We start from the raw sequence: 13,904 nt of genomic DNA, 5'->3' as shown, positions 1-13,904 counted from the left end.
ACTAACCCTTGGAAATAATCTAGAAGGGGCTTGCACCTGTTCCAAGTAAGTTTAAAAAATAATATGTGGTGATTTAGAACCCTGGCAAGTGACAACATGAACCCTTTTGCCAATACACCAAGCAGACTACCACTCAAAGGCAGGGGTTGTTACTAATATAGCATTTGAACTAAAATTTTCAAATGGACCAAACGAAAAGATCATAGCAAATTATCATAGTAAAGCACCCTAAGGCTCCATGTACATGGGACGTTGTTAAAAGTCCCTTTGAATGCTGGAATTTTTAGGACGTTTGAAACGTCCGTTCAGTCGCGTTTGTACCCGCGTTTAGCGGGCGTTTAGCAGCGTTTGCGGGCGTTTGCGTTTAGAAGCGTTCCTAGAGGCCATAAAAATTATTCCCCTTTAAAATGGAAAAACGCGAACGCTAAACGCGGGTCATCGCGTTCAGATGCGTTCGGACGCGTTCAGACGCGTTTGGACGCGTTTGTGCGTTTGAAACGCCGGGAAACACACGTTCGAACGCAAATAATTGCGTTCTAAAAACAGTCCAAAAACGCAACTGCCTGCAAATGACTGTAAACGACCTGGTGTACATGGACAGATAAGATAAAATGTAGATGGGTTCAGGGGCTTCTGAAAAAAATGCCCAACTGCTCCTAAACGGCCATTTCCAGCGTCCCGTGTACATGGAGCCTTAACTGTCGGAATGTTTGTCAAAATGGCTATGCTGTCACAAAAGAGGGAAAGGACTCCTAAAACAGGTTTCTGCACAGTAATAATGAAAAGTTTATTTATGCAATTTTTTTTAAAAAAACCTTAGCATAACATTTTTTCTAAACAATATACTCTAGCTCATAAATACATTTAAACCCACTGGTAAATCAAAACTGAATACCAACAGTAAACAGTAACCTGCCCCTGTATTGCATAAACTGCTGATTAACACATCTGTAGGAGACCCTGGGTTTGGTAATAATTTTCAGGCTCAGTAATATGCAATAGGAAAGTAGAAATGTAGAGAATAATAAAACATCATAGCTAAGCTAAGGTATGCATGTATTGGTTATGCTAGGAGTGAATGCAAAGCCCAGGGAGGCCAAATAAGGATAAGCCAGTCAAAGAGGTAGGTAATAGGGATGATCGAACTTTTGAAAAGTTCGGTTCGACCAGAACACCCGAACCTCCCAAAAGTTCGGCCTGGATTTCAGAACCCCATTGAAATCAATGGGACCCGAACTTCGGTAATCAAAAAACACCATTTTGAAGCCCTAAAACCCAATAAATGCCCCTAAAAGTGCCTAGGGTTCTGGGTCATACCCCAGGGACTATTAATCACACAAAAAAAGTTCTTAAAAATTGTCATTTGTGATAGAGAGCCAATTATTGAAAAAATTAAAAAAAAAAAAAATTAAATAAAAAAAAAAAAAATTCTTTGGATTTAGTATCTGGGGGGTCTAAAAAGTGTACCTGTGAAGTTTCACCTCTGTAGCATGTCCAGAACCATAAAAAAAAGATTGTTTGTATTTTGTCACTTATAGAACAGGTTAGTGGCTTCTCTCTTTTCACACCTTGCCGGTTTAGTAGCAAGCGGTTTTTTGGGCATTTTTTGGGGGTCTTTTCAGGCAGGCAAAACATCTGAACTTGTGTATACGGGTATATATACACACATACTTATATGTATATATACACCTAGACACATATAGGTGTGATAGTAGCAGAAATATATGCTTGCGCTAATGAAATCATTTACACCAATATAGTTACGCTCCTATCACACCTATATATGTCTAAGTGTAAAATACATATAAGTATGTGTGTATATATACCACTATACACATGTTCAGATGTTTTGCCTGCCTCCAAAGAACCCCAAAAAATGCCCAAAAAAACGCTAGCGCCAAAAAAAAAAACGACCAGGTGTGTTGTTGCAGGCATTTTTTTGGGGTTTTTGGAGGCAGGCAAAACATCTGAACTTGTGTATACGGGTATATATATACACACATACTTATATGTATATATACACCTAGACATATATAGGTGTGATAGTAGCAGAAATATATGCTTGCGCTAATGAAATCATTTACACCAATATAGTTACGCTCCTATCACACCTATATATGTCTAAGTGTAAAATACATATAAGTATGTGTGTATATATACCACTATACACATGTTCAGATGTTTTGCCTGCCTCCAAAACCCCCCAAAAAATGCCAGCAAAAACACACCTGGGCATTTTTTTTTGACGCTAGCGTTTTTTTTGGCATTTTTTTGGGTTCTTTTGAGGCAGGCAAAACATCTGAACATGTGTATAGGGGGTATATATACACATATATGTCTGAATATATACCCCTAGACATATATAGGTGTGATAGTAGCAGAAATATATTACTGTAAATGACTTCATTAGCGCAAGCATTTATTTCTGCTACTATCACACCTATATATGTCTAGGGGTATATATTCAGACATATATGTCTATATATACCCCCTATACACATGTTCAGATGTCATGTCTGACATCAAACATGTCCTCAAAAAAGCACTGGCAGTGGCAGCCCCTGCAGCATAAAAAATGCTTGGCTGGTGAGAAGCCATATGGGTGTGCCGAAGCTATTCAGAAAAATGATCATTTCTCTATAGCGGTCACCCTGCTATGGAAGGGTTTTGTCACCCTGCCATAGCAGTCACTGCCAGTTAACCCTACACTACACTACGGTCCCCTTACACTTAACACTTTCCCTACAGAAACTCAATTTTTGAAGCTAACTTAAGTGTAAAGGAGCACTCTAACTACACTAGATATCCCTTTCCTCACACTAAAAATAGCTAAATGACACTTTTAAAGTAAAATTAACAGAACTGCTTCCACTCTCTTCCATGTCCAGTATAACAATGCTAGGAATATGGCGGGGGCGATCTTATATACTGGGGGGCGTATTGACTAATGATTGGTCTAGGGACCCCCTAGTCACTCCAATCACATTCCTAGCATTCTTCTGCCCCCTCAATTGGCTTTTGCTAATGGTTCTGGTCCAATCTAGGGCTTTTAAAGCCCATTTCCTGAAGCATTGCATTTTGGGCGGTTCTGGTTGCCGAATTCCGAACTTTTTGGGCAAAAAGTTCTAAATTCGGCCGAACCTCGAACACCCAATGTTTGGGCCGAACCGATGGTGGACCCGAACCGTTCGATCATCCCTAATTACCACATCTGTAATATATAGTACTATGTCTTAATCTAATCATTTCAGTTCTATTACTGCCACCACCAATTTGTATTTTTTTGGTTCCTGTTTAGGATATCAGTTTTTGTATTACATTTCATGTCACTATATACATGCCACTATAGTGACCCTGTTTGCTGTCTCTTGCCTTGTCATTTGTCTATGTAATGGCATTTCTTTGTATTATGGTTCTATAGAAAATAATTTGTCATGGCCTGGATTTGAACCTAGATCCTCTGCTGTGTCAGGTAATGTTGCTCCTTGCTGAGCCACTATAGAATGCTGGACAGCTCCCTGGACAATTCCTTGAATGATCCTGCCTTGAGCCTTGTTTGTCCTGAACCTTGAACTCCTCCCATGAACTTCCTGATTTAAGCCTCTGCACTTCCTGTTTGCTAGATTATTGCGCTGTCTCCAGCCAGTATCTTACTTTTGTCTTACTTGCTGCTTTATCTTTACTACCACTCGTTACTGACCCTTGTCTTGGTCCTCGACTATGCTTCAAATTGATGCCAATCTGCAACTACTTGTTAACGATCTTTGACTTGTTACTGACTACGCTTCTGTTTGATCCTTACCTGCTATATTAACTACTGGACCCTAGCTTGCTCACCTACAGGTGGAGTGATCCTGAGGACCACTACCTTGTATTAAAACACAACTAAACCCATCTCCACTATCAGGAGCTCTTGTAAACTCAGGTTAGTACTTAGGTGTGCCTGTGTTTTTTGCCAGAGTGGCCTGCTTGTATACCAATCCTGCTAGTCGGTTGGAGTACTTCTACTGCTATAGCTACTGGTCTCTAAACCTGACCCCTGACTGTGACATAATTTTTTTTTTTAAAGTGATTGAATTTCTTTCCACATGCCTAATTCCCAGTCTGCAGGGCCATGTTATGACAGGGTAGGAGGGTATTGCCTTCATTAGTGTTGCCTTCTCTTAGCCTTTTGGGCCCTTCCTCAGAGTGCATGGTAGGGCATGAGATGGACTATTTAAAGTGTAGCTAAATTCTAAATGTTTGTGGGAAAGGGTTATAACCCATGTCAAATTTATATTGCTGTTTGTGTCTCCACTAGGAAAAATGGTCTCTCCGGCTGTCCTGGTGACCATTGTTACTAGGACTCCCGTCATTAGAGCAGAAATTAAGGTAAAATCTTCCAATGAGGGCACTTGCTTGAGTGACAGCTGTCTAAAAGAGTATTTCTTCTTCTTTAAAGACACTTAGTTTTTTGCGTCCAAGACAGAAAGTGAAGGAAAGTGACAAGAGTTTTGACCCTTTTGAGTACTCCTACCAAAAACTAAAAAGTTTGAACTTTAGATATATTTCAATCACAGCATTTATCCCCCATATCAAGCTTTGTGCATGAGTATATGTATCTTTTTATGAAGCATAGTCATGCTTTTTTATTTAATTTTATGTGTAAGAATCCACATATTTGTAATCAATTCCACTCTCATCTAGCTCTGAACCTAATCAACTATTGCAGTATGTCCTTGTTAGAATCTTGTGTTGCTTTACTCCAAGTATCACTAAATGTCAAACCACAGTCTGGATCTGGACTGGGTCACTGTCCCATCTGGATTGCAAGAGTGGTCTCCACTTTAATTTTCACAACAGAGTGGAGGAGGCACTGCAGCACTGGACAGAGGGTGGGAGCGGGAGCTGTCCAAGTTAACTTTTCAACCAGCAGGTGATTGGTTTCTAGGGATGCATTTACCAGCTTGTAATATGAAAAGGTATCTCCAGCAGCTAATGCTCCCATCCTCTGTCCAGTGCTGCTGTGCATCCCACCCTCCACTCTGCTATGTGCCCCTGTGAGAGAGGAGAGTTACAGGGCTAGGACCCAGCTGTAAAGATCGAGGGGGCAGGGGTGATGTGAAGAGGGGCAGAGGAGGACACTCATGTAGAGGGTGAAGGGGGGCAAAGGATGACACTGATTTTGAGGAGGGAGTAAGGGGAGTAGAGGAGGACACTGATGTGGGGGGCAAAGGGGGCAGAGGGGAACATTACTATAAAGGGGTGAAAGGGGCCAGAGGAGGACACTATTGTGGATGAGAGAAGGGGGGCAGAGGAGGACATTACTCTGAGAGGGTGAAGGGGGACAGAGGAGGACACTGATGTGGATGGGTAAAGAGAGGAAGAGAAGGACATTACTGTGGGAGGTAAAGGGGGACAGAGGAAGACATTACTATGGGGAGAGGGGGGCAGAGGAGGACATTGCTGCAGGATGGTGAAGGGAGGCAGAAGAGGACACTATTGTGCAGGGGAAGGGGTGATGTGATCAGTGGCAGGGGACTCTACTGTTGAGGGGGGTGAAGGGGGGTTGAGGACACTGCTGTGAATTAATGGGGTTGACATGAAGAGGTTCAGAAAACTACTGAAAAGGGGATGATGTAAAGGGGGACAGAGAACACTAATGTGAAGGGGGAACTGTGATGTAAAGCATGGGGTTGTGATGTAAAAGCGGGGATTGTGATATGCAGGGGGGTGCGGAGGACACTGATGAAAGAATGGGATTGAGATATAAGAGGATGGAGGCCGTGATATGAAGGATCTCAGTTATCCCACAAACATGCAATTTGGACCTCTGCTGTAAGAAAGTACCCCTGCTATACACAAATAAAGCTGTAAGATTCTCACTGCCTTTGGACTCTTATACATATATGAGCATTCTACTTGTAAAATAAGTTAAGATGAGTTCAGCTGGGAGATCTAACATGTGGATCTGTATGATTTTGAATGCGTAAATGTATGATTCAAGTGTAAAGAAGTGTTCATAATGGAAATAGGATTAAATACATCAGATGAACCACAAATAATGCAAAGTCCTGCACAATCAGCTATGTAGCAATTTTGTCCAATACTTTAGGCAGTATTCAATGAAGCCTGAATTTCCATAAAGTGTCCTTCAGCACCAACAGAGGGGGGACATACTTTCACACTCAACCAAGATATTCCATAAGGCCACTGAACCTACATACACTTTTCTATTGTATCTCATCACACTTAGGTTCCTTTGACACTTGTGCAACTTGTCCTGCAACTTGGGACTGCAAAGTCACATGACAAGACACACTCCATGATTTCCAATGAGTAAGGTTCACTTCTGTGTGACTTCAAATCGCAACGACTTCAAAGTAGTCCCTGCACTACTTTGGTCCGGCTTTGATGCATTTTGAGGTCCAGAGATCTCAAAATTACACAGGCATTGCTTCAAATCCAGTCAAAATCCCAACAAAATCATGTAAAATTATCATCAAAATTGCGACAAAAATCGCTGCAAAATCATGCAACTTTCAGGTTGCACAAGTGTGAAAGGTTCCTTATGACAACCACAGGCCCACATGTGGAGTGGAGCAGAGCTGAATGATAATGTAAAAATAGTGAAAATAGGGCTCACTGAATAATAATAATAACTCAACCAATAATGGCAGAATTGCTCCGTAATCAGCATCTACAATAGTCAGAATCATTGTAATCCAGGCTGTTTTTTTTAATATCATTGGAAGGCAATGAATGTCCTGGTGACTTAGTATACTTAGTACTTAGTATACACCCATAAACATTTGGCATTATGATATTTTTGTACACACCCCAAAGGTTGACACTTAATTGCATTGGAGGTAAGAGCAGCAGCAACATGCTGATTCTAAATGCTCAATGTTTTCCAAATACAAATTATGGTACAAGCACTTCAGAGTTTTTTCTACAAAAATAAAATCGTTTAATTTCCTAAAATGACATTGTGGTTAACAGTGCAGTAATGTGTTCTTTTAGCCGTAATAACTTGCAAGCATGTAAGAACTTTACCATTAATTATGAGTACTAGTCATATGAAGATCTATCCAAAATACCTTATTATAAATCCTGGTGTACATGGAATCAGGCGATCAGAACTGTGAATAGCTTTAGTACTCCACTGGTGGTAGTGACAAACAATGTGTGCAGCGCAACATACCATGATGGAAAAAGTCTGGGGGACCATGTAGAAATTGCCTCATTTAAAATACCCAACTGTTTCACCATGGCACAGAACTCTAATACCTACTATTGTCATCATTTCAGATTCTGATGTCCCATTCTTAAACCGTGATGGACTCTATACAAAATGCAAAATATTTCTTCCAAAGGTGATCTTAAATTCCTAAAGCATGCTTATATATTGGTGTTTAGTGTTCCATATAGAGTAGGCCCGTGACTCACAATCAAGTATTTGTTCTTTTTCTTCTTTCATTCCCAATTTGCCTTCCAATCTTTCTTCCCTTTCTTCCCTTATTTATTTTTTCTTTCTAGGGATCAAGTGTCTTAGTGTTTTGGACTATTATACATTTTTATTTAGGTGGCTGGAATTTGTAATATAATTGTTTGTGTTCAAGGTTTATGTAAACTGCCGCCATCCTCATCTCTCTCTGCTAAGTGGAGTGCCATGTTGTCAGATGATCCTTGTCTGCCCGGTGCACAGGGGCCACTCTCCCTGTATTCCTAGGGAGTTGCAGCCTCCCATTGCTGAGCTAGGGTTTGATAGGAGAAGTGAGGCTTAGTCTTCTCCGAGCCTCGATGCATCAGCACTTGTTCGCACCGGTGACTTTGTGACGCATGGTGTCATCATGCTCGGATTGGTATGGTCACGCCATGTGCCTCCTGGTCCGGGGATTCCTGTTGGCCATCGGCTACTACCACTTACTCTCTTTTCACGCCCTTGCTATATAATAGGCTATTAACTGTATTTCTCCACCTCATGCCCAGTAATTGGTGAGCATTTAAATCCCATGCTGCCTATATATACATTCCCCCCAAGCCAGGTACACATGAGCCGAATGTCGGGAGAAAACGGCTGGTTAAAAAAAAAGGTTGGCATTCGGCCAGTGTGTATGTTGGTCTGTCGGACGTGCACGCTGGAAAACAAGCATCCGACTGTCTCCCAATCAGCGTATCAGCCAATGGCAAAGAGTGTTCTCAGTGATCAGAGTGTTCTGGTGCGGGGACTGTCCCCCTGTCAGAACACAACAGCTCAGTAGGGGAGATCGTCAAACTAACCTCACATGGTTTGTACAGCTGCTCCGACCTGAGCTGACAGTTTTTTTTTCGCTCAACCCGGTTGAGCGAAAAAATACAAATATGGTGTATCAGGCTTTAGTGGGAGTCTGTGCTGCTGTGGCCAGACCGCCATGTCTGTTTGATCTGCTCCACATCAGGTAAATAATGGATACTTTTTTGACCACAAACTAGAGTAATACTCCATTAAGACCCAAGAGCAGCCATACTATTTTGTGCTCCTTCTGTGTTTTTTATTTACATCACTGTATGTGCTTGAAATGATATGTTCAATACCTGCAGAGTTTTGACTGGCCATTAGATGAAGGGTTTAGCCATTTTGGCATTATTGTGTCCATATACATTCCATCTTTATCTGAAATGTAAGATTCCCAATATTTTTCTAATGTTTTTTTGATTTGGCCCCATTTAGCGTGGCCAAATCATATAACACATAGTTTTGATTGTAGAACCTTTATTAATACATGTTATTTTTTCATATAGATCAATAGCATTTTACAATAAATCCTGAGGATATAGTCTCCTGTCCTCTTTGAGGGATCTCAGCAGCTGTGACGACAGTAGAGGTTCCTGGTTTTAAAACACAGCTGCATCTTCAATTTATATATCCTATATTGATGGGTTTGTAATTCAATACTTTTTGTTACTACTCCTGTATGATCCTTAGATGCTCAATGTTTGGCCCCGAAGTGTATTGTAACTTGATGATGTATCTACAGTATATTATATTTACAATCTAGGCTGTCTTTCTGCAATACTCAGAAACCTCTTAAGAAGAATCCTCGAATCGCGTCAGGTATCTCATTCTCTATCATATTTGGATACATTTTTCATCTGTCATTTACATTTTAGAACTTTTCCTCCGCATGACTGTTTGTATATTTGTGTCTTTTAAACTTTTTTGTATGAATAAAATGGTATATTCTTGTAAATAAGATATAACCTTCTACGTCTGTGCCCATATAGTCCCAACCAAAGAGGAGTTTGTTTGCGTTCTTCTCGCAAACAAGTATATCTATCAAAATTGGTCCCATCTTTAGAAAACCATAGTACATAATGTAATACTGTTTCTTTACAAAATTTATTTACAATATTTACTTTTATAACAATTAAAATTTCCCCCTGATTAGCACAAAGGTCCTCTCCTATTGCTTCCAATTTATGATGAATATTATCATTGGTCTAGATGACGGTGCTCACACACTTGAATCATCTGTGAGAGCCAATACTTGGCTTAAACTTCAACTAATATGATTCACCTAAAGTTTATTAATACAAAAAACACCCATCCAACACCAGCAGCAAAGTGAAAAATAAACTTGACAGTGAAGCAAATAACCAATCAACCTAACTCATCCATCTTGCCAATCACTGTATGTCTGCAACTCTTCTCTGTCAATCCCTCGATTGGCTTCTGCTCACCCAACAAATTAAATTCAAAATACTAACAACAACTTACAAAGCCATTCACAACTCAGCCCCCAGCTACATCACTAGCCTAGTCTCAAAATACCAAACTAATCGTTCTCTTCCTTCCTCCCAAGACTTCCTGCTCTTTAGCTCCTTCGTCACCTCCTCCCATGCCTGCCTCCAGGACTTTTCCAGAGCTACAGTGGACAGTCGGGACACTAACTGACACCTTTGATACTTTTTGGGGACCAATGACACTAAAAGAGTGATCAGTGCTAAAAAATATGCACTATCACTGTACTAATGACACTGGCAGGGAAGGGGTTAACATCAGGGGCAATCAAAGGGTTAAATGCGTGCCTGACATGTGCTTTACTACTGTGGGAGAGGTGCCTGTACTAGGAGAAGGCATGGAGTGGTGCCTCTGCATAGCAGAGACACAGGATCTATGTCTTCTGTAGTAACAGAACAGCGATCTGCCTTGTTTACATAGGCAGACCGCCATTCTGTCAGTGTACCGAAGCAGCGGCGGGTGTCGGCGGACATCGAGTCCACCATTCCAGACAATCAGCTCCCGCAGCACAGCGGGAGTGGGCCCCCAGCGGCGCGTGCACATGCCCCAAACCCGGAAGTGAAGGATCACATACTAGAGAGCTGCCTTGCCGCTTTATATATACAGTATATGGTCAGCAAGTGGTTAATTGTAGACCTAAGGTGGTCACTCCATCTGTGTAAAGTAGCATTAGATTCAGGGTCTTATACAGACACCTAAAAACATCACCATCAATATTTACAGCCGCATCTCGAAACACCAACTTTGTTGTATCACATTTGATTGCAATTTTAGAATTGAAAGTTTTGCACCTTAAAATAAGGACATAAATTCTGAAACCTATTGTATCAATGCTATCTAAAATGTATTTAATTCATATATGGCACAAGTGACTTGATTCATCCTGAGATGCAAAGAATAATCTCTCTAATCACCAAAGGCACAGGTTTTGCATAGATGGAGCGCAGGTTATACCCACTACCCACATACTTGCATCTAGTTAAAATGGTAGGATTTAAAGTGGAACTAAATCCTACTATGCTTTTACAGCCTTTACTGCCATCTTAGCCTCTGTTTGATCTACAGTTGTCAAGGTATTGCACATATGCTCAGTTATGACACCAACTATTTGATGGCTTGACAGTTGGGTAAGAGCTATCATAAGCACACTAGTAACTGTAACAGTTATTCAAAGGCATGCCTTGACTTTTCCTATTTTGGGAAACCGAAAATGAAGTAGTTAAAGTCTATGTACTTTACACTCTTTTTGGGAGGGGAGGTGGGTGCTCTTCAAACAGCATATTGCGCTAAACCTGTAGCTAAATAAGAGAAACAGAACCTTTGATAAGTGGAAGAATGGGATTGATAACAAAGTTGCCAGTACCTTCACCCAGGACAGGGTATCTTTGAACAGAGGGGATTCCCTTCCTAGGAAATGAACCCGTAATCTAACCAAAGTAATGAGAAGCAGAAGAACTACTGCAACCGGCATATAACATTAATCATAAGCAAACAGATGCACACCATGGTATAGAAAGAATACAAGCTTTATATAAGAAAATATTACTGTAATAACAGTACATACATTCAATGTACAAACAGATATTATAAGCTAAGGGCCCAATAAGAGTCCTGGTGGAATTGTTGATATATACCTGGGTACATAAAGATATTTATAGAGATGCTTCCAGATGAATGGTACAGAAAACCCCTGTTGCAGGGGCCCCTGATGATGATGCATCCGTCTTTGTGTCAGAAACCTGAAGGCAAGATCTGCGGTGATAAGTAGACCCTCCAGCTGTTACCCAACAAGCCTGAAATGCAGTCCTAGTTATCTGGCAATAATTGTTGCCTCTGATCTGGTATTAGTAACATGGATATGACATGTGGCTCAGACCTTCTCTCTCTCAACTTCCTCCTTCCAGATTTTTTCCTAACAACCCCAGAGCCATACATAATTATACATTACAGTGTTATACTTGCAGCTGACAGAAGGGGGCAGCATATCCCTACATACCCTAACAATGAACTTGTTTTTGCTCCCTTTTTGGTCTGTTAAATGCACTATTGAAAGTGGACTCTGCAGTATTATCTTACTAGCTCTGCACAGGTTACCTCTGTGAAAAGCAACAACAAATGGGAATAAAGCCCTGTACCAAAGCAAAATTAAAAAGCCATTCTTCAAAAGGTAAGATTGTAAAAGTTTATTGGACATGTCACGATTGGTGAGAGCAAACTGTGATCACAAGACGCTTAGTCAACAATGTAAATGGCTGCATGAGTGACAGGACACTCCAACAGGCTGCTGAGGAAACTGCTCAGCTGCGTGGAAATTGGAGGTGCTGAAGGAGGTCTCACATTCTGGTAAGGGATCCTGTGCTGAAGTGGGGTCCTCTTGGTGCCAGACACGGCTGCCCGGGACATCCAGTTAGACAGACCACCAGCGCACATGAAGCCTGCCGATTTTACCATGAAGAGAGCCGCACACGTCACCTGGAGATGATGTCGCGGGTCTGGCTCAACTGAAGTGCTAGTGTTGGGGGTGTATGGGCAGCAAGGAAGTGTGTCACAGAGCCGAACTCGGCGTGGCTAGGGGAATGCAGGGGAGCCAGCTGCAAAGACAAGACTACATGTTTCGGGGCCAAGCCCCTTCTTCAGGTCAAATACAAATCTAGCAAGTGCATGAGAAGCAAGGGTTTTAATAAACATATAGAGATAATAGAACGAAGAGGACGGGAGAGGGGGATGGAAATCCATGTCACTCATGCTAGCCCCTCCTCCAGTGTCAACTATTAAATACATATAATAAAAACAACTTGTTCAGTTATAAGCCATAATACCAAAAGCTAATGTCTGATAAGATAAATACTATTGACAGTATATTGGTTGATAAAAAAAAAATAAAAAATATGTATAATAAAATAAAAGAATGTATAAAAATAATTAAAAAAAGGGGGAGGAATGTTGTTCTTCCAAGTCAGGTAGTGACAACTCCCAAAATGTAAATGGGAATTTCCACCAACCGGCTTGGAATGATTGAAGGTAATAATGGAGCCATTCTCATGTGTAAGCTCTAAATTAAAAAAAAAAACAAGGAAGCTGGGTCAAACACATGTGTAAACGTAAGACCCAGATCGTTGGCATTACAATGGGTGACAAAGGCCTGGAAGACATGAATTCCCCCATTCAAAATGATGAGCACGTCATCAATGTACCTCCTGTAAAATACAATGTGTTTCATAAAAGGGTTGTTATGGCAGAAACCCATAGTCCAATTGGCATAACAGGGTGCAAAACTTGTCCCTATAGCTGTGCCTCTTGTTTACTGGTAAAATTTACCAAGAAAAGAAAACTAATTATGTTAAAGGCAAAATCTCATCCCCCCCCCCAACAGGAATTGAGCCTGTCAAGAATTAAACTGTGAATCCTTAAATAAGAAATGATTGAGGGCCTTCAGACCTACCTAGTGTGGAATGGAAGTATTAAGGGAACAGACGTCCAAGGACACCAACAGAAAATTGTTCTCCCATGTATATTAGTGAAGAATATCTATAACGTGGCCAGAGTCACAAATATAGGAGGGAAGCTGTTGTACTACAGGTTGAAGAAACCAGTCAATGAACTGGGAGAGTCCACTGGTGAAGCTGTTAGTACCAGCAACTATGGGTCTCCCAGGTGGGTTCTCCAGTGACTTGTGCACCTTAGGAAGATGGTAAAAGTATGGGGTGCTATAGATGGTGGGTAGCATGAATTGGCTCTCTTTCTTACTAAGCACTGCACCATAAATCTCACCTTGTACCATGTTCCTAAGGGCTAACTGGAAATCAGGAAGGGGATACTGGAATAAAATGAAATAGGTGCTTCAATCGGAAAGTAATCTAAGGGACTCTTGGATGTAGGCCGTACAATGTGAGCTACAGAACACCCTGCATCATGTTGTGTAGATGAAGAGAGGTCTGTATTCAGATAAAAAAATAGGTTATGATTTAGTGCATAGTCTGAAATGGGGATTAGTTCACAAAACTGTATCGATCACATGTTTAACCTTCCTATCGTTATTCCCGAGCGTGACTCGGGGTACCGCTAGGAAGATCGCTGGATCCTGGAAGAGGTTTTACTTACCTTTTCTCCGGGATCCAGCGAAGAATGCGGGCGGTATGCG

Source organism: Pelophylax lessonae (genome assembly GCF_965119305.1).
Source record: "Pelophylax lessonae genome assembly, chromosome: 3".
In the NCBI taxonomy this organism is placed as follows: domain Eukaryota; kingdom Metazoa; phylum Chordata; class Amphibia; order Anura; family Ranidae; genus Pelophylax; species Pelophylax lessonae.
This window is presented reverse-complemented; position numbering follows the sequence as displayed.